General features: G+C 38.2%; 1 long non-coding RNA gene across 1 annotated transcript; it reads left to right on the forward strand.

Annotated features, from left to right (window-relative positions):
- Nucleotides 1-15062: 15062 nt before the first annotated feature.
- LOC122137273 lies at nt 15063-16408 on the forward strand. Its single transcript, XR_006154732.1, has 3 exons — nt 15063-15131; nt 15616-15814; nt 16252-16408. It is a non-coding gene; the product is annotated as an uncharacterized LOC122137273 (long non-coding RNA).
- The last annotated feature ends 11164 nt before the right edge of the window (nt 16409-27572 follow it).

The following is a 27572-nucleotide window of genomic DNA, read 5'->3' on the forward strand; positions in this document are numbered from 1 at the left end:
TATAATTAATTAACTAAATTCTTCACCCATAAAATGTAAGTGTAAAAATTGTTAATTGTAAAATGTTGTGCACCTGGAATCAATAACGGCTGCTGGACTGAAACTCATAGGGGCAGTCGTGGCCTGATGGTTAAAGAGTCAGATTTGTAACCCAAAGGTCTGTAAAGAGTATCTAGCTGAATAATGGTCAGCTGAAAAACTGATCTATTTATTGAAGAATATAAAATCTAATAGATGAGTATGCAACAAATCTTGGTTCGATATGTGCATGTTTTCAGAAATGTGCTCTGACACCCACAAGATGAGTATCATAGGCCAGGTCTTGAAAAAATGCATTTACATTTTATCATAAAGCATACACTTTCATCCAAAGGGAATTACAAATAGGAAAAGACAAGGAAAACAACAAGCAATTCATCAAGGGGGTAATAACATGAAGGTTTCAAACACTGACCAAAATAGGACGTTAGAACATGGAGGGATGTAAGAAAGAGCGAAAGCATATAAGATTTACATGGAAGCAGGATGCAGTGCTCACAGGAAGAGTTTAGCATAAACATGACTGAACATCTGATTTGTTTAACAAACAAGGTGTTACATGCATGCAACAACAGTTACCTCTTCACCTTTGATACACCCCTGAGAAAAACTAAATAAAATCATTGCACAGACAGAATCTGAATTAAAAAGGCAATTGGAAAAAAGAGGTCAAGATTTGACTGTGCTGTACTAAAGAACTGTAAGAACAAAAGAAAATGTCCACACAAAGCCAGAGCTTTCCCTATCAGATTTTTTTCCCCCTCGTCTCAAGAAATATCTGCATCCACATGAAACCACAAAACCGACACAAAACCATGTAGTTTACACGTCAGACCAGTATGTGGCACTCTACCACAGAGATACACTAAAAACGGAGAAGTCTTGGACTATGCGCATAAACCTTGCACGCGGTATACAAATGAACATGGAACAATACATTTATTAATCTGTGTTAATGTTAGTTAATAAAAGATAATTGTTCAGTGTTCATGTTTTTTTTTTTGCTGTTACGTGGCATATCGGTATGCTGTTACGTCTGACTATGTGCGAGACATGGCGTGATGACATCATCGTTTCACAAAATATACGGATTGGCTGTCCACACATAAACGCAAAGGTGCCGTTTTCAGATTTATCCACTCTGGAACCCGTTTTTCAAAAAATAGTGGTTTCAATCTCCCAAAATGCCTATTCGATACAAAATTTATGCATATACAGCTAAACGCATCTCCGTGTGGACAGGGCCTAAGTCTATTCAGCTCATAATTAATTAAATTGATTGGTGGCACTCAGAAAGCACTGCAGCATTACACCAGGTTCACACATACTCTGTTTGCAGTGTGTATGCAGTTCAGACCCTCGGCACAAAACCATGGGAACCAGACGAGTCCTCTGTTCAATCTGACTTATGTTGCAGCCTGGAATTAAAGGGGTCATATGATGCGATCAAGTTTTCCTTTCTCTTTGGAGTGTTACAAGCTGTTTGTGAATAGTGAATGGACATTCTTTTTAATGACTGAAACTTGGATCAAAGACCGTGATTTAAGCCAGTTTAATGAACTTGTCCCCGTGGATTGCTCCTTTTTTAATACCCCAAGGACATCTGGTCACGAAGGGGGCATAGCCACAATTTTTAAAGAAACTTTTAAAGGCAGCATTATTGCATCAGAGGCGTATAACAGGTTTGAGCTTCAAATCTTTCAGTTTGAAGTAGCTGCTGATCCTGTAACGTTTGTGATAATATACATGCCTCCGCAGCCTAACAGTGCTTTTTTAAAGGAGTTTGCCGAGTTTCTGGATTGTGCTGTAACAAAGTTAGAACAGATCTTATTATTGGGTGATTTTAATATTCACATCTCTTACCCAAACAAGACGCTTCCAAGGGAATTCTGTAATCTTACGGGTGCATTAAATTTTACACAATGGGTACACGAACCCACACATACTCACAGTCATACCTTGGATTTGATCTTCACTCACGGTTTTTCTACAGGTCAAATTAGTCATACAGGATTCTCAGACCATAAATCCATTTGTTTTAACGCTTCCATTCCTTGGTGACCCGTCAGCACAGCTGTGCAAACCCGTTGGATTCGCCACTTCACAGCTAATGCAGTGGAGGAGTTTGCTTCAGCGTATATAACATTTCAACCTGTGGATTTTACGGATGCATCGCCTTGGAATTCAAACGTTGATGAGTATTCTCTGTTCTTTTAATGATAAGTGTTTGAATATTTTGAATTCAGTTGCACCAATGAAGGCAAAGTGCATTAAAAAAAAATCCGAACCATGGTTTAATGACCCAATTCGTTCGCTCTGACAAATATGCAGGAGATAAGAATGAAAATGGCAAAAAAGGGTAAACAGCAGATTTCCTATGATCTTTTAAGGGACTCTCTCTCTCTCATTTCCAGAAAGCTGTGAAATCAGCAAAATCTAAGTATTGGTCTGAAATTATTAATAACAACTCCCATTCCCCAAGAACTATTTTTTCCACAATCTAATATGTCCTTAATCCAGCATTAGATGTTTTTATTGATGTGTCTGAAACACTGAAAACTTTTTGACATTTTTTGTGGAGAAGGTAGATAGGTTGAGACCTCAAGTTTTGCAATCTGTCTCTGACATCAACAAGAGACCATGGAGCTCTGCAACATGGTCTAATTTTCAACCTGTTACTATTTCTGCCTGTAAAGATCCCATCGAGCATTTGAGACCCACTATGTGTCCTTATGATGTTTTGCCAGCTCGCTTTTTAAAGCAGGTTGTACACATTGTAGTTTCTCATGTGTTAAATTTTGTTAATCTGAGTCTAAGTACCGGAATAGTTCCCAATAGTCTGAAATGTGCCTTAATAACGCCGATTTTAAAAAAGCCAAATTCAGACACATCTATTTTTTTTTCCAATCTACCTTTTATCTCCAAAATTTTGGAGAAAGTTGTTCTAGTTCAGCCACAAGTCTTTTTGAGATCTAACCAATTCTATGAAATGTTTCAATCTGGTTTCAGGAAATTGCATAGTACAGAAACAACCCTCTTAAAAGTTTATAATGATATTTTAATGTCAACAGATGCTGGAAATGCTGTTGCTTTGATCTTACTATACCTAAGCTCAGCTTTTGATTTGGTTGATCACAATTTATTACTTTCTCACTTTAAAAAACTGTGTTGGTCTGAGAGGTACTGTTTTAAATTGGTTCCAGAGCTTCTTAATGAACCGAAAATTATCTGTACGTACATGACAATATACTTCTTCCAGTGCTTCTCTGACTTGTGGTGTCCCTCAGGGTTCCATTCTTGCCCCAACTTTATTCACAATCTATATGCTGCTGCTGGGTTCTATTTGCAAGAAATATGGTATTTCTTTTCACTTATATGCTGATGATACACAGTTGTATCTCTCTTTTAAACCTGGTGATAAAAAAATGCATTAGCAAAGTTGTGTGTATGTATTGAGGAACTTAAATTATGGATTATGAGTAATTTCTTGACACTTAATGAAGGTAAATCTGAGGTGATTTTGTTTGGACCTAGTGATGCCCTATCTTTTAATTCTTATAATCTCGATATTGGTTATTTTGCCCAGTGGATTACTCCTTGTGTAAGGAACCTTTGTGTCTTATTTGATTCCAGTCTAAAGTTTGACAAACAGATAAACAGTGTGGTTAGGTCATGCTTTTTTCATGTTCGACGTTTAGCTAAAGTTAAAACTCTCCTTTCAACACAGACATTTGAAAAAGTAATTCATGCATTCCTTATATCTAGATTAGACTATTGCAACTCACTGTACTATGCGATAAATCAGTCCTCCATGGAGCGACTGCAGTTGGTTCAAAATGCAGCAGCCAGGCTATTGACCGGCACGCGCAAATTTCAGCACATCACTCCTATTCTGACCACATTACAGTGGCTACCTGTTAGACAGAGTGGAAAACAAAATTTTAATATTGGTTTCTAAAGCACTTAATAATCTTGCACCACCCTACCTGAGACCACTCAGATCCAGATTTTTAGGAACTTCATCAATTCCTAGGTCCAGATTAAAACACCGTGGCGATCGAGCCTTTGTAATTGTTGGTCCTACAGTCTGGAACAATCTTCTGGTTGGCATCCGAACAAATACTTCTTTTTTTATCAATTTTTAAAGTTATGCATAAATCTCATCTCCTTGATCGATTTGCGCCAAATCAATGAAATGTTTTTGTATTTACCTAATAGGATCATTATTATTTTTAATTATTAGTTTATAATCTAGCTCTGCTGTCTTGTTGTATACTTTTACTATGTTAAGCACTTTGGTCAACTCTAAGTTGTGTTTAAATATGCTATATAAATAAATGCAAAAAAATAGATAAGATCCCTAAAGTTGCAAAGACTAAAGTCTCAAACCCAGTGAGATATTCTTTATAAAAGTTAAGACTTGTCCACGTCCTCCTAAAACGCCTCATTTAAACACACCCCCACATCTACGTCACGATGTGGGAAGATTTGCCTAACACCACCCAAATGTTCATGCAAAGAAAGGAGTAACTTTATTGTTGCTGCCACCGCCACCATCATGTTGTGAAGACGCTGTGTGTTTCATTGTGAAAGCAAACTACTTCCAAAAGAGGACATGACTAGAAATCAGTGGTTAAGTTGTATTTACAACACTGTTCCGGAACAGTTCAAACCAAATATTCAGATGTGTGCAGCGCATTTTATGGAGGACTGTTTCCTGATCCTGGGAGAGTAGACTACAATGCATATTTTAAGGATTTGCCACTGATGATTCTAATGTGAGTTCTGAGCAGTGTAGAGTAGCGCTTGTTTGTCGTTTTTTCAATCACAAATGCAGACATGGTTTTATGTTTATGCTACGCAATGTGTAAAAATACAGTATAATTCATTATAATCCGTAATTATGTCCCCATTGGATGCAACAAATGCCTTGTTTATAATGGTTTTTAATGTTTTTGTCTCATCGCCCCGGGACACGGATTAACAGTATGTTAAGGGGCGTAACATTTCTGTCACATGCTCGAGGTATTCAGCCAATCACAACACACTGGATAGCTGGCCAATCAGAGGACACCTCACTTTTCAGAACGATGAGCTTTGAAAAAATCAACATGTTTCAGAAAGGTGGGGGACAGAGGAGAAACAATAATGTACAGTATGTGGAAAATAATGTGTTTCCTGTTGATACTTCACTCGTACTACGTCTTGCTAAAGACGTTATGGGAAAAAGTCATTTTTTCTCCTAAACTGAAGCCTTATTCAATCACGCAGTTCGTTGAGTGTATTAAAGACAAACCAAAGGCTTGGCAGTGGTGCTGCATGAACCTATGGCCGCAAAGCCCACCAAAGCCTGCCAAAATGGGCGGGGACATCTGGCTATATAAGCGGCCACTTCGCCACAGGATTCAGATTTCTTCTCCTTCAGCGATGACAACGTTCTTCGTTGATCTCTGCCTGAAGAAGCCACTGCTTGCCGTTGACACGCCTCACTGTGGAATGGACATGTTGTCTCGAAGCAAGGTCCTCTCAGAGGAGTGGATGCTTCATCTGCAGATGATTCAGAAAATTTGGGATATCTTTGTCAAGGCAGAAGTAGACCTCTTTGCCTCAAAAGACAATTCTCATTGCCCAATCTACTATTCAAAGGACAGGGATGTGTTGGCCCAGGAATGGCCCAATCTCCTTCTTTATACCTTTTCCCTGATCGCTCTGATCCTGCATGTGATCAGATGAATCAGGGAACAAGAACACAGAGTTCTCCTGGTGTCCCCACTCTGGAAAAACCAGCATTGGCTGGCAGAGCTGTTTACCTTTTATGACATTAAATGGTCAATGTTTTCTTCCTGTTGCTCTAGGACCCGTCAGTCTGTGACGTCTCAGTGATACTGTCCTTTCTGCAAGAGTTGTTGGATAAGGGGCGCTCCCCATCCATGCTCAAGGTCTATGTAGTGGCTATAGCAGCCTCTCACGCCCCTATAGCAGGCCAGTCAGTGGGCAAAGTCAAACTTTTTGTCCGGCTTCTGAGAGGTGCCAGAAGGCTGAACCCGCCTCGCCCCCTCACTGTCCCTATTTGGTATCCCCACACTTCTAAAAGACCCAAAAAGTCCCCCCCCTTAAAACCTACACACTCTTTTCCCCCCCTCCCCCTCGTCCAACAATACTCCTCTGCTGCACACGCTGGCATCGGTAAAACGTATGGGAGACTTACAATCGCTCTCTGTGAGCCCTAATTTGCTTGAGTTCGGGCCTGGCGACTCTAACGTCGTCCTGAAACCAAAGCATGACTATAAACCTAAGGTGCTCTCCACTCTATTCAGAGCACAGGTGATTACTCTCTCTGCGCTTCCTCCTTCAGAGGAGGACCAGGAGTTGAATCTACTCTGCCCTGTTAGGGCGCTGAAGGTTTACATTGAGCGTTCCGCCGCGTTCAGGCAGTCGGAACCGCTCTTTGTTTGCTTCGGCGGCCGCACCAAAGAGCGTGCAGTCACAAAGCAGACTCTCTAAATGGGTAGTTGACGCTATTCAGCTAGCCTACTCTTTCTTGGGCCTACAATGCCCCATTGGAGTAAGAGCCCATTAAACCAGAGGTGTCGCCTCTTCTTGGGCATGGTCTAGCATCATGACCATTGTAGAAATTTGTGCAGCGGCAGGCTGGGCCTCGCCGTCCACATTTGCTAGATTTTACAATTTGCACATTTGCTAGATTTTATGTGAGTCTTTTGGACAATTACCCATGGCCGGGTGTAACCTCTATGAGTTTCTACCCGTTTACCTTATGGTGTTGCTGTTTTTTGTTCCTTGGACCCTGCGGTGTCTAGGACAACATTACACATGTGGTCGTTCCTAAACCCTAACACAGCGTGATTGTACTGTGTTCCCATAGCATCTTTAGCAAGATGCAGTACGAGTGAAATATCAACAGGGAACGTACTCAGTTACGAACGTAACCTCAGTTCCCTGAGATACGGGAACGAGTACTGCGTTCCTAGCCGTGTTCATATAGCCAGAAGGCCCCGTTCCTTCTGGCGGACTTTGGCAGGCTTCGCAGCCATAGGTTCGTGCAGCACCGCTGTCGAGCCATTGGTTCGTCTTTAATACACTGCACGAACCGATGGCCATGCAGTTTCACTCGTTCAGTTTAGGAGAAAAAAGGACATTTTCCCATAGCGTCTTTAGCAAGACGCAGTACTCGTTCCCGTATCTCAGGGAAGTGAGATTACTTTCTTAACCAAGTATGTTTTTTGATCCTTAAACCGCATAAACATTTTTCATTACACCAAATACACTAAATTATGTTATTTTTAGCAACATCATATGACCCCTTTAAACCACGCCATGCAGGTTTCATCTGGCCAGCGGAGAACTAGCTTCCTGGCTGAGCCTTGGTTTCTCCCAAGGTTTTTTTCTCCATTTCTGTCTCCAATGGAATTTTGGGAATTTTGGTCACCTTTGGCTTGCTTAGTGGGGACACTTGACTGATTGCAAAGACACTACTGGAAGAGAGATGAACTAGATGATGACATCACTGAATCATCAATGAACTGGCTTTAGCTGGAAAATGACTCTTTGTTATTGTCCTCTTGCACTATTGGTGAACTAATTTCCTGTTGACACACAATCAGTATTGGCTTATTTTTTTCTCATGCCCATGTTAACAGGTTAGAGCAGGGGTGCCCAACCCTGTTCCTGCAGTGTTCAGTTCCAACCTTGATCAAACACACCTGTCTGTAATTATCAAGTGATCCTTCAGATCCTAATTAGTTGGTTCAAAATTTCTGTTTATTAGAACTTTTAAAGTACATACAATAGTATAATATAATATTTTTCAGACTAGACCAGCACCCAGAAGTTGGTCCCAGTGTGCAAACATACCTTACGCTGGTCCACCAACACACCTGCTTCCCATGTTGGAGACCACCAAACCAGCATCCCATACTGGTCCCAGCATGCAAAACATACCTTATGCTGGTGACCAGCAATGCTGGATTAAATTTTGTGTCAGGAATGACCAAGCTGAAGCAGAAAGAGCTTTATTGCCAAGTATGCTTACCCATACAAGGAATTTGTTTTAGTGACATAAGCTTCCAGTAAACAGAGACAACAACAACACACAAAAAAACAAAAAACAAATTGCAAATAAATAAACTGTATGAACAGTTGTGCTATAGATGATAATGGAATAGAATAGAGTAAGATGCAGAGATGTACTTGGATGGAGGAGTAACAAATAAATATAAGAATATTGCACATTTTTTGCATAAGTGGGGAACATTTAACTGTTCATGAGGTAGATTGCCTGGGGGAAGAAACTGTTCTTGTGCCTGACTGTCCTGGTATTTGCGGCTCTGAAGCGCTGGCCAACACTCTGTCGTTCTCTGTCTTCTGATGTCTGATTTTGTAGCTGAACCAAACCAGACAGTTATTGAAGTGCACAGGACAGACTCAATGACGGCTGTGTAGAACGGTTTCAGCAGCTCCTGTGGCAGGTTAAATTTCCCCAGCTGGCGAAGGAAGTACAACCTTTGTTGGGCCTTTTTAACAATGGAGTCAATGTGATTGTCCCACTTCAGGTCCTGAGAGACGGTGGTTCCCAGGAATCTGAATGACTCCACTGCAGCCACAGTGCTGTTCATGATGGTGAGTGGGGGGGAGTGCAGGGGGGTTTCTCCTGAAGTCCACAATCATCTCCACTGTTTTTGAGAGTGTTCAGCTCCAGGTTGTTAAGACTGCACCAGACAGCCAGCTGCTCAACCTCTTGTCTGTAAGCAGACTCGTCACCGTCCTGGATGAGACCGATGACTGTAGTGTCGTCAGCAAACTTCAGGAGCTTGACAGAGGGGTCTTTGGAGGTGCAGTCATTGGTGTAGAGGGATAAGAGCAGTGGGGAGAGAACAAATCCCTGAGGGGCACCAGTGTTGGTGGAGCAGCTGTTGGACATGAATTTCCCCAGTCTCACTAGCTGTTGCCTATCTGACAGAAAGCTGGTGATCCACTGACAGATAGAGCTAGGAACAGAGAGCTGGGTCAGTTTGGTCTGGAGGGTGTTGGGATGATGGTGTGTTGAAAGCCGAACTAAAGTCCACAAAAACAGGATCCTCACATAAGTCCCTGTTTTGTCCAGATGTTGCATGATGAAGTGCAATCCCAAGTTGATTGCATCATCCACGGACCTGTTTGCTCGGTAAGCAAACTGCAGGGGGTCCAGTAAGGGTCCAGTGATGTCCTTCAGATAGTGAGTTTTTCAAATGATAGTGTAAAAGCAGACAATGTAAAAGTGATTTGATGGCCCTAACTTAAAACAGCACTTACTATACATGAATTAAAAAAAATGGCCACTTATTCTTATAAAGAAGTTTTTAATACAGCACTTCACTTAGAGCCTAAAGAAAGACTAAGAGAATGCATTGCACGAAAAAGGAAGAAGGGTGCTCTAGTTCTTCAAAACTCAGCTTCTTCACTGGACAAAAGAAGTAAAAATTGTCCTTGCTCATACTGAACAACACCAACGCAAACACATGGCCTCAATAACTGCTATCATGACACTGCTGATGACAGCCTTTTTTTTTTTTAAAGAGTGAAAGATAATAACATTTTTCTTTTTGCTGAACTGAGTAATTATTTTACTGGATTAAAAAAAAATCGCAATTAATATATTTTCTGAGATGTTTTCTGAGAAGGTTTGATGTTGTCTCACACATGAGTGCTACATCTATGTACTTTTCTGCATGCAGGTCACCACTACCCATGCAGATGATACATTTCATTCAAATGTTGTAATGCAAAATTTCTGGCTTGGGTCTAAAAAATAATTCTGCTCTGTAAAGTCAAGTTTACAGATTGGTATTTTAGGAGATTCTACAAAAGACACAAAAAAAATGAAAATAATTAAATTAAAATGGGATAACTTTACATCTCTTCTGGCTGTCTTCTTCATTTCTTTCTGTTTTTAACCTGGAGTACCGAAAGGCTGCATCAACCCAGGAATTCAGAGACAACTTTTGACGAACTCATAAAAATTAATAAAATAGGAGGTGTATTCTCTTTACCTTTTGGCATAACTACCAATCAAGATGAGTACACTCCTGGAGAGTGTAGTGTCTGAGACAGATCAGACATCCAATTATTTGTTATATTTAACAAAAAATCCAAAATACTTCTTACCCAACAAGCAAACTATGTAGTAGAGTTCCGTGAACTACCCCTGAACTGCAACTAATAGCCAGGCAGAACCAGGCCTCTGGTTACCGAAGCATCAAAAACACATCGGGAAGATAAGACTGCAACTTTATTTACTTTGTAAAACAGTGTAAGGTCCGCCCACTGGTCCAAGGACGGTAGCCAATGGCACGGTCGAAAGGTTTCTGCGTGTCACTGTCTTCCTTTATGCAATGCAACAAAATTAAATTAAATACATCTCTTTATGTGTATTACCTCTGTATTTTCATCTGACTCCAATTATGAAAAAGAGTTTAACCATATTTGGTTATTTACAAATTTGAATAAGTGTTTGATTATTCTATTTAACCCTTAGTTTGAATTATACTCGTTCATTCGGAAACCTATAACCTTTTGAGTCTCGCACAAATCGGGAATACGATCTCTTAATCACAAACTTGTCAGTCTTGGTCATTAGACAGAGGCAATTGACTGATACTTTTAGACGCCGCACCATGCTTGCTTATTTCTAAAAGTATGTTCTTCAGTCCCCATAGATCTGTACACACTTAATTAAAGTAAGACTATATCTATCCAGAGGTCATGACCATTACCATAGAACCAAGCTGATCAATTTAACTTCCTCTAATGGTAACTTTACATAATCATGCCGTGGTTTCCCACGTACACTAAGTTAGAATAATATTACAATAATCAGAGGTTGAGGCTCACCCTATTCAGATTGATCTAACAACACTCTGTTGTTCTGAACGGAAAACCCATTATTAGCCCCTACAGTCTAAGTACACATGACTAATGCCAATGTGTTAGTCGGAACTCTAAAACTTCAGTCAATGTGCCCCGATGTTTCACAAACTGAGTTTTAGTCCGTTACTAACCTGAGCATAGATTTGTGGTATTACTGGCTTAACGTAATTTACTGGAGTTAATAATTTCAGAGTCAATCAGAATAAATTCAAACATAACAATTTATTAGCCAGGCAATAGAACAATAATTCAAATCCAATTCCAAGAATAAAATATACATCCATCATATACATCAATTCAGAAATCAAAGAATATAAAAGTATTTACCTGGCAATGAAAAGGACTACACACAGCAATTGTGCGGGAGATCTGTCTACAGATTCCCTGAACCCTTTGCCATCTCTCCTTAAATACCCAGATAATTCAGTCTTGCCAAATGGTGGTGTCTGTCATTATAATTAAGTTTTGTTCCCCTATTCAGGGGGTCACAAGTGGGCAATCAGAATTTGTGATTGAATGGGTTATTGATGCTTGTAGAAGAGGGCACTTATTTACATACAGGAGGTAGTTTACATGAAGGACCTGGGGGAGGACACACCTTAAGTGGCACACAATATTTCTTGTTCTATAGAACTTCTTGGGAGCTTGCACTATGTCAAGAGAATGAGACCATTTTACCAGGCACACTGAGATATTTCAAATGATACCAAACATATATAGTCACCTGTTGTATACACTTAACATTGCATAGATTTAGAGTGAGTTTTAGGTGAGAGAGAGAGAAAGGATGGGGAACATAGTGTGAGGAGGGAGTGTGGTGGTGAGGTGTGAACTGCTAGGCATGGTGCGTCTCCGATGGCACTGTTACTTATGCAGGAGGGTATTCAGGAGAGTGTTCAAATGTAAATTATCAAGAAAGTCCTTTGTTCTCTTAGAGAGAAGTCGTCCCTCAGTCCAGACGGTCCAACTCCATCCTTACAACAGTACTGAAATGACCTACTTTTGATATCCTAAGTAATAATGTGTATATATAGTATGTTACCATAACTTGTATCATACTGTTTTAGTACATTTCAGTTTAATACTGCACAAATCCTCCACACCCCCATAAACATGCAAATAAGGTGTCAGACGAGACAAAGAAACATTTTCCCACTCAAAACTAAAGACTATTCAGAGATATGAAGGGTGCAACTTTGGGAAATAACCCAAAGTATAGGTAATTTTTAACCCTGCTGTTAACCCAGAGTTAATTTCAACCTTTGACTGGGTTCACATGAATAGTCCAGAACATGGCATAACACAGCACTTGGATCAAACCAACACACAGTGTGTTCTGTCTCATAGTTACATATTTTAATTACTGATAGCCAGAGGTGCCAGCACAAAGCCTACTACTGGTAACTTACAGTACATTAAAACACAAAACCCCCAAAACCATTTATTTCACAAAGCAAAAGGTAGCTGGGAAGACTGGAATTTCCTTGTGTATTAGATGCAGGGCTTTGCCCGGATGCTGCTTAGCTTGTACAGACTATTTTACCCTCTTCAAAAGCACTTCAGCCACCACTGCTATGGAAAAAAAACCACATAAATATCATGAAGTCTGTATTAGTAAATTGTTAAACTTGTTACTGTCTTTAAAATTCAGAATAACAACTATCAATTGCAGAAAATCCCTTTACGCCTCTAGTATTGTTCATTTACAATCCCAATTCCAGAGAAGTAGGGACATTGTTAAATGCAACAAAATCAAGAATCTGTGATTTGTTTATTCTCTTTAACTTTTATTTAATTGGCTTGTCTGTGATTTTTAATTGTGTAAGTGAATATAAAAGAATTTAAGTCTTTCACCAAGTACCATACTTAATATTGTGAAAAGAAATCACAGTATATGTAGGGCAAGGCAGGACACCTCAGTTGAATGTGCTTGACCTTTGAGCTAGAGACCTGCACTCCCGCCGGAGTACTGCGGAACCCAACGCAACAGGGTGTGGTGCGGGACTCCCGCAAAATAGAAATTATCTAAACATAAAGTGTCTAAAACATATAAATTGTTATTTATCTGTTGCACAAAAACAAAAAGAACAACTAATATTAACATTAAAATGATTGACATGCGCAAGCTAGGCATAATTTCTATTTATAACACGTGTTTACAGGGTTGCGCAATGTAGCCAATCACAGACTCAGCTGTTGATTTCTGGAATGCAGTGGCCAGTTAGAGGTGATTAATGGCGCTTTTCCACTCTGTGGTATGATTCGGCTCGGCTCGCGTTTCCACTGCAGTTTTGTATTGCTTTAGAATGGGCAGGATTATTCACATGTCTTGATAGTTGCGCCGCCTCTATTGCCATGACTCCTGAAAAACTTTTTCATTCTGCGTTGGATGTTCGCTGGATCCGCTCCTCTGCTATCAACAAGAGGAACGTCTGTACTTTCTAAATATAGCGGTTCTGTTGCGTTTGTGTCGCAAGTTCAGTGACAGGTAGTGACGATTCTCTCCGGCCAATCAGTGATCAGCAGAGTTTACACATCACATTTTGGTAACGTTGCAGTTCACTTGGAACCTCAACCGAGGTGGTACTAAAAACAGTACCAGGTACTGTACCCAGTGGAAAACCCCCCAAAAGTGAACCGTACCATACCGTGCCGTATCATGCAGTGGAAAAGTGGCATTAGTTAGAATCTACTCACCGCAGTGCTGAAATTGCATGCTCATGAATCCTCTCATTTTAACACAAGAAGTGTAGACATTGTGAAAGATTCATTGTGCATATATTTATTGTGTTATAACAGAGCTTTTAGTGATAATAAAGGAAGCGCGCTGCTCACATTCTGCCATGCCAAAACATGCACACAGCAGCCCATGCTTGCTTTTCTTTTCTGTGTTTAACATGCCTCTTTCCCAATTTTTTGGAGTGTGTTGCAGCCATCAAAATCAAAATTTTTTCATATTTGCAATATGGTCAGTGAAAACTTAGGAAATCTTTTCTTTGTACTTTTGTCAATTAAACAGAAGTTAATGAACAAATCACAGATTCTTGATTTTATTGGATTTTACAAAATGTCCCAACTTCTCTGGAATTGGGGTTTTACAAAAGTACTTTAGATTAAACAGAGGTTTAGCTAGGTGACAATTTGAACGTTTGATTTGAAGTCACCATTATGGTTATTGGAGTTTCCTTTAGTTGAACACTTGATTCTTAACTTTTGTTAAATTAACTCTCTTTCATTAATGACTTTCAGTTGACTGTGATACATAGATAAATAACACGAAAGCACTTATTTTATTGTATTTCACTTCTCAACACTTTGGAAAGTGTTAATTTTGACCTAAACAACTCAAGTGTGACTACTGTTTTAGAACAATTTAGTTTTATATATTTTATTAAGTTTTTGAAAACAAGATCCCCAATAATCATAGTCTATGTGTCTGCTTATACTAACAGCTATTAAAAATTGACTTTTAGAAAAGAATAAAAATTGAAAAATGAAAAATTAAATTAAATTAAATTTAAATTTATGCATTTAGCAGACGCTTTTATCCAAAGCGACTTACAGTGCATTCAGGCTATCAATTGTTACCTATCATGTGTTCCCGGGGAATCGAACCCCCAACCTTGCGCTTGGTAATGCAATGCTCTACCACTTGAGCTACAGGAGCACTTGTAACAATATTTCTTTTTTCTTCTTTTTTTTTTTAAAGCTGTATCAAACCAGTAAAATGTAAACACCTTGTTTTGAACCAATGATTGTTTATAAGAGTGTACTCACAACACAATGCTATTTGACTGAAATTTATTTGACTAGAGGAAAATTTATACAAATGATTTCAGATTTATTACACTTCTGAGATGCAAAAGGGTTCAGTTTGTTATCAACTAAAGAGCGTTACCTGGTTTCACTAAGGCAATTTTACCATATTTCACTACACATTTATAAAAACTTCTCTTTTTATTTTTTTGGTGGTTTTTATCTCATGAAATGGCCAGCTTTGCCATTTTTCATAATCACCTGAGCTCCACCTTCTTCCCCTTTCATTCTGGGTAAACAGTATCAGCAGTTACACGTATGACATGGAATTTGCATTGGCTTACCTCAGACTACTGAACAGAACTTCAGAGTAAAGCACGAGAAATCAGCTGAAGAGAGGAGTTTTTTCCCTGGTAAAGCAGTAAATATACTTACATTACATCTGAATACCTTTCATACAAATTTGTATTTATGTATGGTTATAAAACTAAAATGTTAATAATGAATCAATTTCCTTAATAATGAATTTATTTGGTAATAAGGGCATTTATAATGGCTAGTAGGGCACTTATATGAGCTAGTATCTTTGAAATAGAGCATCTGCTAAATGCCTTAAACGGAAATGATATAGATCAGTTTAAACATGAGCTGTTTGTTTTACAGTATATTCCATGTTTTCAATGTCTAATAGATTTATTATAGTTGATAACAATAATTCTACTGATGGTAATAACTACTATGACATAACTGCATTCATGTACGTAAACATTATAAAGTATATAAATATATGCGTTGCTTTTAATATGTTTAATACGTTTTTTTTTTGTTGTTGTTGTTAACAGAAAATGTATTTTATAATATAGTTTACATGTTTTGATTTACTATGATGTTGTGCAGATCAATTTCAGATCCTGAAACGAGAATGTCGACTGCTATACCCATCAATTCTTTGGTCATCCAGCTGCAACAACCAATACAAACAGCAGCTGGCACTGAAACAAATGCTCCTGCGCCTGTTTATGGCCAACAGATAACAGGACTTTCACTTCTTCATGGACTTAGGGCATTTCTAAAAGGCCAACCAAAGGCCCTTGGGGTGAGAAATTTTTCATAAACCGAAATATTATTATTATTTTTTATTTATGTTAGTGTGAGGTAAGAAAAGTACATGAATCAGTTCTAAAGAAGGAGAGGTAAACACATTAACAAATCATACACAAATTTTATTGAAGAATGTGACTTTTTGTTTTGGTGACAATGCAAAAAAACCTCTAATATAAGATAAGATTTATCATTTAGAGAGTAAAATTGTAAAATTAACGTTTTCGAAGCAAACTATCCAAAAATATTAAACAATGGCCAAATTCTGCATATCCACAAATCAGTATGTGAAATCACACAATGTAGAAATATATATTTGATACAATAAGAAGTTCATAACTATAGCTGCCAAAAAACTGTATTGTACATTTGATACTGTTTTACTTCATAAAAGACTCTATTCAGAATGTATATTTTTCTTGTCCTACACAGACTGTCCAGATAATGATCGGTGTGATGACTCTCCTGTTTGGCATTGTGTCTACAGTTCATGCAGAATCCATCTTTGTCTTTATTGGTGTTCCTTACTGGGGATCTATCATCGTAAGAAATTACACAGTTTAGTGTTCTGCCTTGTATAATACAAGCTACAGTAGGTAGTTAACCTATTACTGCCATGTGTACTGTAACTCCACCACAAGGACATGACAGTAAATACAACCATTTGAAAAAATCAACACCAGGCTATCAGCATTGCTCAGTACTACTCCTATATAAATTAAGATAAAATAATGAACTAAATTACTGGCAGCAATAATAATGTAGCATTCTAATATTTAATCATGACTAATTAGTTACAGTAAAATATTACCGTGATGGTAGTGCTTGAAGTGTGCTTACTTTTTACTGTATTGACAGTATTTTAGATTATCACAAATTAGAGGTGAAAATAAATAGAAAATGTGGATGTGGAGTGCCTTTTCTAACATAATGATTTATTTTGTCAGCATCGTGACCATATTAATACACTTGTCACATATAAAACTTTAACATTTTCAATAAATCACTGATGCATTTCAACAGGTCTTAGACATACTTATCCGTTACACTATCACTCCTTTTTTGATATCTGTCCCCTTACAGAACCCTACAAACGACTGAAACTGAAAAAACTAAAAGGTAGTGGCCAATGTGCTAATTCAATGGATCTAAAACTCATGGCTGAATTAATGAAGTCCACATGTTTCAAGTACAGCAAATGATTAATAAAACAAATTAGAAATTAAAAAAAAAATTAGTGAGTTGATATTTCATTTCTGCACATCACACATGGTGCTCCATAAATAAGCCAAGGCTACACATTTTCAGTGTTGGTCTGCATAAAGTCTGAAGATGTCACAGCTCGCCTATTGTGGCGGAGACGAGGAGATGAAGGAGCGCAGAAACCAGGGGGATTAACATCAACAGTCTTGTTTCATCCAAATAACAAGGAATACAGACAGGAACACATGTATACTGAGGGGTTGACGAACAATACCGGACGAAGAACTCAGAACAAAACATTCCTTAAGAACACAACTTAATCAGGGGAAGACCAGACATACCTGGAATCAAATTCTAAAACTACTAAATCAACAAAAAACAAAAAAAAAACCAAATAAGGGCATGGAAACACATGTGGAGCAAAACACATACAAAACACGGAACAGAGTCTTACATTACTCCCCCCCCCCCGCCAGAAGGCATGTCCTTGCACCTCAAAACATCCAACAGGTAGGTGAATTCCTGGACCCATGGCGGAGCAGGCAGCTCAGGGGACCATGGTGGAGCATACCATCCAGGGAGCCATTATGGCGCAGGGAGCCATGGCGGAGCATATCATCCAAGGAACCAAGGGTGGTGCAGGGAGCTCAGTGGGCCATGGCGGAGCATACCATCCAGGGAGTCATGGCGGCTCAGGGAACTCGGGAGGCCTTGGTGAACCAGGGAACTCAGGAGGCCATGAGGGATCAGACAGTACATGAGGCCAAGGCAGAGCACCCTCCGAGGCCGCAGCCCCAGGCCCTGCCTCTAAGTCTGGAGCCCTAAACCCCTCCCCCCTCCCCATAAAAAATACTTTGGGAGAATTACAGGCATCTTGGTTGGAACAAGGTCATGAGGGCACTCTGGAGGTGCGGGCACTGGAGGGCACTTCAGAGAAGCGGGCTCTGGAGGGCACTTTTAAGGAGCGGGCACAGGAGTGCGCACTGGACAGGATTCAGGGACTGGAGCCAACACTGGAGCGAGCTCTGTGGCTGCAGCCAACACTGATGTGAGCTCTGGGGGGCGCTCTCGGGTGAGGAAGAGGGCCCTGAGCCATCCATTTCTCCTCATCCTCCTATTCTGATTACAGGTGAATAGGGTGGCCGGCGGGCCTGTGTGAGCCACGGCCGGTGGGCTTGAGTGAGTTGAGGCCAGCGAGCTTGGCTTCTTAGCGGCCGGCGGGCTTGAGTGAGCGACTTCCATGCCGCAGGGGGGAAAAACGTGAAAACAAAAGACTGTTCAAAATGATAACAAAAACACAGGAGAAGGGGCACCGCTTACTGTATCTGGTCCGGTATTCTGTCATGGCTTGTCTACTGTGGCAGAGACAAAGGAGCGTGGAAATCAAGGGGATTAACATCAACAGTCTTTATTCATCCAAATAACAAAGAATACAGCCAGGAACACACACACGTAGACTGAGGGGTTGATGAACAATACTGTTCAGGCTGCTGTGAGTGCAGGCATGTTTCAACCCAGTAACATGACAGACTGAGCTCAGTTCAGCTGGAGGGGGTTTGGGGGTTTTGGGGTAGTTATGTATAGCTTGTGGGGGTCGAGATAAAGGTGTGAATCTCTTGGTCTTTCATATGGACAGAGTGTCTTATGAGGGTTTCAAACTTGCAGAACAGGTTTTTAGGACATATTGGTTTTAAAACAACTTTAAAGAAAGGTTTGATCCACTTCAAATGTTGACTACTGTATAGCGCAATAAAGTTTAGTAGTTATTATAACTTAATTTCAGAGGAAGTTGCCTTAATTAAAAAAAAATAAAAATAAAAACTGCTGCATTAGGGCTGGGACATGGCCTAAAAAAAATCCCAGATTTTTTTCACAAAAAATCCGATTTACCATTTAAATCGATTTTTTTTTGCCTCCCTACTTAAAATCAATATTCAAATGACAAAGAAATTGTTCAAAACAAGTTTTAATATAATTCTTTTACCAGTCAAATTTATAACTGAAACAAGATGATTCAAAAAGCAGTAGCTAATGTTATTACCTTAATGCTGGAAAGACCTTTATTTTATTTATTAATTAATTCTATCCAATAATACACCAAAACACACACAAACATCCAATAACCGTTAAGATCAAAACAGATCAAAAATACAGTGAGTCAGTGTCATGGACAGAGGACAGAGCAAGTGTAAATATATTTTCTAGTCTATATTTTCATCTCGTTATGCCGCTGGTTTAGGTTATGTATTTATTTTTATTTCTTATATAAATTATTTGTAAATATAGCAGACACTGTCTAACCGTGTCTACACTGGACGGTCTTGTTCATTTCGAGGGCGAAACATCTCTCTCACTCGGCAGCAGAGTCTGTGAGAGTGGAGCAGCAACAATTTCCCTCCGCGCTCCGAGCATTTAATAATCACTCCGCTCCGCACTCACTGATACCAGAAACACTGCTCCTCACTCGCTCCGTGGATAAAGTTGAAATGTTATGTTCATAACATAGCCTATAAATATAAAATAACAAACAAATAAATAAATAAAATAACAGGAGCGTTTCAAAGGGGGTTAGGCTATTGTGTGCAAACTTTTTTCCAAACGCCAAACTAATATCATTGTCAGCATTAAAAGGTATAATTGCTGCTTTCTGCTGTGCAAGTTTTGTTTCGTCAGTTATTTTATCTACAGATCGATGCATTTCTTACAGATTTCAAAATCAGTTACAGATGAAGTAGCACTGTAAAATTACATTTGTTTGAATGCATGATTGCGACAGCGATTACATGTGAATGTGCTGTATCTATTTAAATCATGCTTTAACCCGAAAATAATCAGTAAAAGGAACAGACAAACTCCTTGAGAACTAGCCTGTAACACTCGACTATTGCCGTCATTATAATCTTCTGATCGGAGAGATTTTGTGTATCAAGCTATAGCTAAATATGTTTATCATGTGAATTCTTGCTAAATATGCAGTTATATTACGGGCTGTTGGCATGAATTGTACTTGTGATGGAGCGGTGCTGGAGCGAGTGAAAACCACGACGCTCCGAAAGAATCCTCTCCTCGCTCCAGTCAGAATAACACCGCACTGCTCATACTCTGCTCGGCAGCGTGTCTCAAACGCGCGGGGGAGGGTTCAGCCCAATCAGAACTACAAGCCCTGAGTGGAGCGTCGGCCGTTTTATTTTGTTGCGTCCATACAATATTTTTTAGAGTGTGAAATATAAATTTTCACAGAATGTAGCCTATTTATAAACAATATATTGAAGTTTTTCTAAATCCCAAACAGAGTCCAGACATCAGTAAAGTATCCGTTTATGAACATGTTTTATAGGCTTTTTTTACAGACGTGACAAAAAACACAAGAGTTTTTATATATTTTGTAGCCCTTATGTGATTTAAAATGCACAAACCAGAAGCACAATATCTGCAGAGAGGGGCTAGCAATTCTCAAAACATAAAATATCAATTTTATTTCAATTTTCGTTTTTGTGTTTCAGAGGAAAAATCAGTGTTAAGGCATCTCTCCATTACAGACCGTTCTGAAAGAAAGAATTTATGCAAACGCGTATAAAATGCTTTAAAAACTTTAACAGAGATGTCTAGAGGGTATTTAATAGATCTGCCTCCCACGTAAGATTTTTCTAGTTCAATCGTCGTTCAATCGTCGTTCAATCTTCATTATTCCACTAATCGCAGGTTTATATAAATTTACATCTATAATCCATAATGAGCCTTAATATATTCCCATTCCGCTCAAGCACATGCATTAAGTTTGCCCCAAAGCACAGGCAGAAGTAGCCCAAATATTGTGAAAAAGGAGACATTTTAATTATTTATTAATAAACAAATGTTTTCTTGTTGGCTGCAAGATGAAATTCACAGTGCTGGCTCTCTCCACATGGACGCGCCTTTAGAGAGAAATACAACCTTCACAGATTACATAATGCTTTCGTTTTGAATTGATTCGTTTAAAAGACATTTCAAGCTCTCTGTAGATATATTTCTCATGTATGTGAAACACCACAATTTTCAGTTATTTCATTATCAGGAAAAAAATCACGTGACCGAGAGGGCGCCTCTATGTCATGCATGCGCATTAATAATTTTCACACAAACACTTGAATATGAATAATATTTTGCATATGCATTACAAAGCAATTTAAAAAAAAAATGTTTTACATGCTATTATCCTAAATAAAACCAAACAAGATTTGTAATGAAGATAAAATACGTAGACAAATAAGAATAAATGCTGCGAGCACTCAGCATCATGCGCGCTGAGCAAATCTTGCACTGATATTTTAGGGAATATTATACAAACCTGCATTTAAATGCGGCTGCTATTTATTTATTTATTTTTTAAAATTGTTTTTTTACTTCAATTACATGAAAGCAAGTAAAGAAGACTGAAGTTGTCAATTAATGAAGCTCTTTTTTACATCGTGTGTATTTCATTGATTATAATGAGAGAACTTAAGTTTAAACATGAGAACGTTTTATTAATCCGTCCATTCTTTAGAGTTTCAGTGATTTAGTTATATCGTGCAGGTTTAATTTATTCGTTTTTTTGTTTTTGTTTTAATTAGGTCTAAATAATGGGAGCAAAATTATTCAGTGCCTTACGTTTTACTAAAATAAAGAAAATAATTTATAAAACATGCAAGTCTAGCTCACAATAGGCTACCACTTTTAATGCTCCAATGCAAAGTAAACCACAATTTCTTTTGAATAATATAACACATAATTCATATTATATAAATAATACTGCACACTATTTAAATGTGTCAAATCTAAAATATGGTGTAGAGAAAATATAAGCACAGGCTCATAGGCTTGATATTTATCCTGCTTGAATTTTGAAGAAACGCACATATCTTCACAAAGACTAAACTTTCATCTCTAAATATTAAATATTTTTTCTTTCATTTTCCCCGACTGCAGTCAAATATAACACATCGGTGAGACAAAGCTGACGTCTATTTTCGAAAATGTGCTTTGATGCGCTTGTTTGAAAACTTGTGATTAAAGTGCCATTTAGCAGTCAAAAGTTATAAATGCACTTTGCCGACGCGGTGGCGGCGGCGGCGGCGGCGGTAGAACCAACGTTTTGGATGGCCACCTACTGTATCCAATCCTGTTCAACACTACTAGTACTGCCCAATGGGAGGGCCTTTATACATCTGACCCTCTTTATGACATCCAGTATTTGGTAATAACTCAGCATATTAATCAGTATACTGATTACTTTCATAGTCATGCATAATATATAAGAAAGATAATACCATATTAAGTAAATAACATACAATAACACAATACCGGCGGGCTTGAATGAGCAGCGGCTGTCGGGCTTGTCTTCATGGTGGCCAGCGGGCTTGAGTAAGTGGCGACTTCCATGCCATGGTGGGGAAAATGTGAAAACAAAAGACTGTTCAAAATGATAACAAAAACACAGGAGAAGGGGCACCGCTTACTGTATCTGGTCTGGTATTCTGTCATGGCTCGCCTACTTTGGCGGAGACAAAGGAGCATGGAAAGCAAGGGGATTAACATCAATAGTCTTTATTTATCAAAATAACAAGGAATACAGGCAGGAACACACACACGTAGACTGAGGGGTTGATGAACAATACGGGACAAAGAATTCAAAGAACCAAACTCTCCTTAAGAACCGGCTAAATCAGGGGAAGACGAGACATACCTGGAATCAAACTGGAAACAACCAGGGAGCAGGAACAGAAAAAAAACCTAATAAAGGCATGGATACACATGGGGACAGGGTTCCTGCAGGTCCTTAAAAAGTCTTAAAATGTCTTAAATTTACTTGTATCAAATTTAAGGTCATAAAAATTCTTAAATTGTACAAGAAAGTCTTAATTACGATTTCAAGAGGTCTTAAATTTGGGTACAGACCAGAATTGCGATACAGATTAATGTGACGATTAAACTTCAAAAGGCTATGATTGTATTAAATAAATATGAGTGCTGCACGTTTCAAAGTCCGGTGCTGCACTGCTTTGTGTTCTCCAAAAGCTCCTCCTGCTAGCAGAGAATGAATGTACTTTTTTAATAAGGCTGTTGTTGTGAGTAGGGTATTCCTGCAATACCTGAGACTGAAGTTGCAGGACTGCATTTCTAGGACCCTATAGATTTTTTTTTTCATTATTTTCATTATTTATTTTATTTATGTACAATGCCTACAGAAAGTCTTCATAACCCTTAATAAGCTGGTGCTTGGTTTCCCTTTGACATTAATAAGGAATTGAGGTTCATCCGACCAGAGAATCTTTTTTTTTCATAGTCTGAGAGTTATTTGGGTGTAATTTTGTAAATCCCAATCAGGGTTTCATGTATCTTTACTGAGGAGAAGCTTGAGTTTGGTCACTTTGCCATCAAGCCCAGATTGGTGGAGTGTCACAGTGATGTTTGTCCTTCTGTAAATTTCTCCCATCTCCATATAAGATCACGGAGCTCAACCAGAGTGACCATCACTGTCTTGGTCACCTCTCTAACCAAGACCCTTCTCCTTTGATTGCTCAGTTTGGCCAGGAGGCTAGATCTAGGAAGAGTCCTGATTGTTTCAAACTTCATTCATTAAGGATTATGGAGGCCAGATGCTCCTGTGAACCTTCAACACAGCAGAATTTATTTGTAGTCCTCCCCAGATCTGTCTCAACACAATCCTGTGTCTCAGCTATGCAGGGCATTCATTTGACCTCATGGCTTAGTTTTTGCTCTGACATCCATTTCAGCTGTTAAACTTTATATAGACAGGTGTGTGTGCCTTTCCAAATCATGTCCATTCAAACTGAATTTGCCACAGGTTAACTCCAGTCAGAGTATAGAAACATTTCAAAGATGATTCAGTGAAATTTCACATCAAAGCAAAGGGTATGAAGACTTTATTTTTTTCAGTGTTTATTTTTAATAAATTTGCAAAGTAGTGATAAAAATCGGTTTCTCCTTTGTCATTATGGTAAGTGGGTTGTAGATTTATTTGAAAAAAAAAGAAATTTAAAGCAGTTTAACATAATATCACAACATGACAAAATGTGAAAAAAAAAATGAAGGGGTATGAAGGCTTTCTATAGGCACTGTATGCGTAAGCGGTTCATTTTATAGCACTTGCTATTCAATTCTGTATATTATTATTATTATTATTATTATTATTATTATTATTATTATTATTAAGAATTATGTATTTGTTTAATTGTATATACTTCATTATTGTCCTAACCAACTCCTAACCCTTAAACACACCCATTGGCAACCTTCTTGAAATATTTAACCTAATTTATGTCAATATATTCTATATATATTCTGGTTTTAAATTCAGTTTTCTTGGAAAGAAAGACTTGTGTCTGTGCGAGACTTCAGTTCATTAGCCCCAGCGCAACACTTCACATCTGATGTGTGAACCACTTAAAGTGCAGTAAACAGTAAAACAATTGTGGTACAAATTATTGTGATTACTTTAATAAATGTAAAATAATTTGAATACAAATACTAATTTACAACATCTAGCAGCACAATGAACTGTTTTGCACAGCTAAATAGGCTAAATGGAGATTGCCGACACCCCCTCAAACACTCAAGTTCATGCTAGCTCTTACATTAAAAATAAGATGGAAAGATAAAAAAGATCTAGTCTTTGTATCTGTTTGTTTGATATTTGAATCAGTTCCTAGAAATGCGGTCCTAGAACTGCAGCCTCAGGTATTGCAGGAACATTGGGTTGTTTTTTGTTCAGACTAATGCGAAAATCAACTCAAACTCAAACACACAGAGCTGTAAATATGAACTGGTGGGTCGATAAGAATCCTGCAGCAACCCTGGGGGAGCAAAACACACACAAAACACAGAACAGAGTCTGACAGAGGACAGTTAAACTTCTACATTTTTGCTGGTTACACAGTTCAGTGATTGTGTTCCCTATTTGATTTGATGTATAAATCTGAAGCCAATATGTTATTTCTGTGATTTGTACAGTTTTGGAGTGCGTGTGGTTAGGAGAACACAACACAAACTAACAGTTTTGTCATTTAATAATATCTGTTTATGTCATTGTGTCACATATGCACGCATTTCTCTGAATGACAACCCGTGATTCACAAAGTTTACTTCCAAACGCAGAGATAAGGTGCAGTAAAATGTGTCAGATTATAAATCTAACCATGGTTCCTGAGAAGCAGAATGAGACATCTGCATGCTATGGGGAACGGCAATCAAGCAAGTCTCATGTTATGGGGAGTCAATGCTATGGGGAACGCAACAATCTAATGATACACATGGCAGTAAAAAGCTTATTCTGGTTGAGTACCATCTGTACATATTCCAGCAAAAGCCTCAATATTTGCCCTTCTCTCTCCTCTCAGTACATAATTGCAGGCTCACTCTGCATTGCTGTAGAAAACAAACTTAATTCACCCTCCAGTTACTGTTTGGTATGTACACAACACTTGTTATATTTAGGGGTCCAATCACCTGAAGTGCTGGAACACTATTGTGTTTGAACTGATTTTCTTGTTTCTGAAAATTAAAGATGAGCCCTAAACTGCATCAAAATTTAACCTACATAACTACAACTGAAATACCTTTACACCATAACTGTAGGATTGGTAAAAAATCAAGCGTAGTGTTATTTTCTGTCAGGTCACGTTGGTCAAGCCATTTAATTAATTTAAGTATAAAAGTTTAACGTGAGTTCACCTACAAAACATACCTTATGATCATATGTCTTAAGACAGTAAAAATTGGAGTGTACAGAGATTTTTTGACATCTGCATATTTTGCTGTAACCTAAACTTTCAGTGAAGATTGGCTGGATTTTGCTGTAAAAAAACATTATTAAAAAAAAATATATTGCAGTTGTGTAACTAAATAATCTACATAAGGCATTGGTGCTTGGACCCTGATGAATATTTTATTTATGTATGTCAAGTAGTATTTTTTTTATCACACTCCATATACTTTTACATCTATTTTAACACAGCGTGTTAAATAACTTTGCGCTGGTTTTCTGCCGATAGGTGAATGGTTCACTTGGACTGAACATTGTCAGTGCTGTAACCGCAGGCATTGCCCTTATTTTAATTTCACTGGATTTGGCAGGAGGACCACTCTACACTTACTGCAACAATTGTACATGTTATTATGATACAGAAAAGTATAAGGTATGTCATAAGCTCTTATGTTCATATTTATATTTATATTTATAGTAAGATCATTGTGTGGTCAGTACACTTACCCAAAGTCAAGCTTTAATCTGCATTTATCCGTCCAGTCTTTTTTCCCAACATTTCAGAAGTAATTTATAAATCTCTTACCATTATTTATCATTTACAATGCATGAAAATATTGACATTATACATTAATTGTAAACTCAGTTTGATCAATAAATATATTACCACATGAACCTTAAGAGTAATAGATTCTTGACTGCCGAGCAGCCAGTGTTGCTGTTTGAGTACTAATTATCAATTATTTTGTTATTATTATCTGTGATAATGTTGGTTTTTCTCTCAGACTCTCTTTAAGGGAATCAGTGGTGTGTTGCTGTTATTCACCTTGCTTCAGTTTATCATCTCCATCTGTCTGTCAGTGTTCGCTTGTAAAGTGTCCTGTTGCTGTTGTCCTCCTCAGGTGAGTGATGCATCAAGTCAGGGGTTCCCAAGATTTTTTGTCAGCTGAACCCCTCAGATATATACTTATATACATAATGGATTTATCTACACACCTGGGTTCACATTTTACAAGAACCAACAAACACTACAGTCACAATACAAAAACTTGTCTTAAATTCTTCACTCTTAAATGTTTAAACCCTCTAACTTGTAATGTAGGATTGTGTCCACAAACATGCTGGAAATTATGTGAATGTATGAATTATGTGAAATTATTTTCATAAATCCAGATGAAAGCATGTTTCCACACCAGAACATTTCAGAAAGATTTCTGTATTTTGCTTTTTTCAATTCCATTTGAAGTACAGTGAGGTCTATACACCTGTAATACTGGAACTGTCTGCCAGTTTTATTGCATTTATACCTCTGACAGCAAAGAAGGCATAAAACATTATACGGGTGCTGGTCATATAATTAGAATATCATCAAAAAGTTGATTTATTTCACTAATTCCATTCAAAAAGTGAAACTTGTATATTATACTCATTCATTACACACAGACTGATATATTTCAAATGTTTATTTCTTTTAATTTTAATGATTATAACTGACAACTAAGGAAAATCCCAAATTCAGTATCTCAGAAAATTAGAATATTGTGAAAAGGTTCAATATTGAACACCTGGTGCCACACTCTAATCAGCTAATTAACTCAAAACACCTGCAAAGCTTTTAAATGGTCTCTCAGTCTAGTTCTGTAGGCTACACAATCATGGGGAAGACTGCTGACTTGACAGTTGTCCAAAAGATGACCATTGACACCTTGCACAAGGAGGGCAAGACACAAAAGGTAATTGCAAAAGAGGCTGGCTGTTCACAGAGCTCTGTGTCCAAGCACATTATTAGAGAGGCGAAGGGAGGAAG

The sequence above is a fragment of the Cyprinus carpio genome, chromosome B4, assembly GCF_018340385.1.
Source record: "Cyprinus carpio isolate SPL01 chromosome B4, ASM1834038v1, whole genome shotgun sequence".
In the NCBI taxonomy this organism is placed as follows: domain Eukaryota; kingdom Metazoa; phylum Chordata; class Actinopteri; order Cypriniformes; family Cyprinidae; genus Cyprinus; species Cyprinus carpio.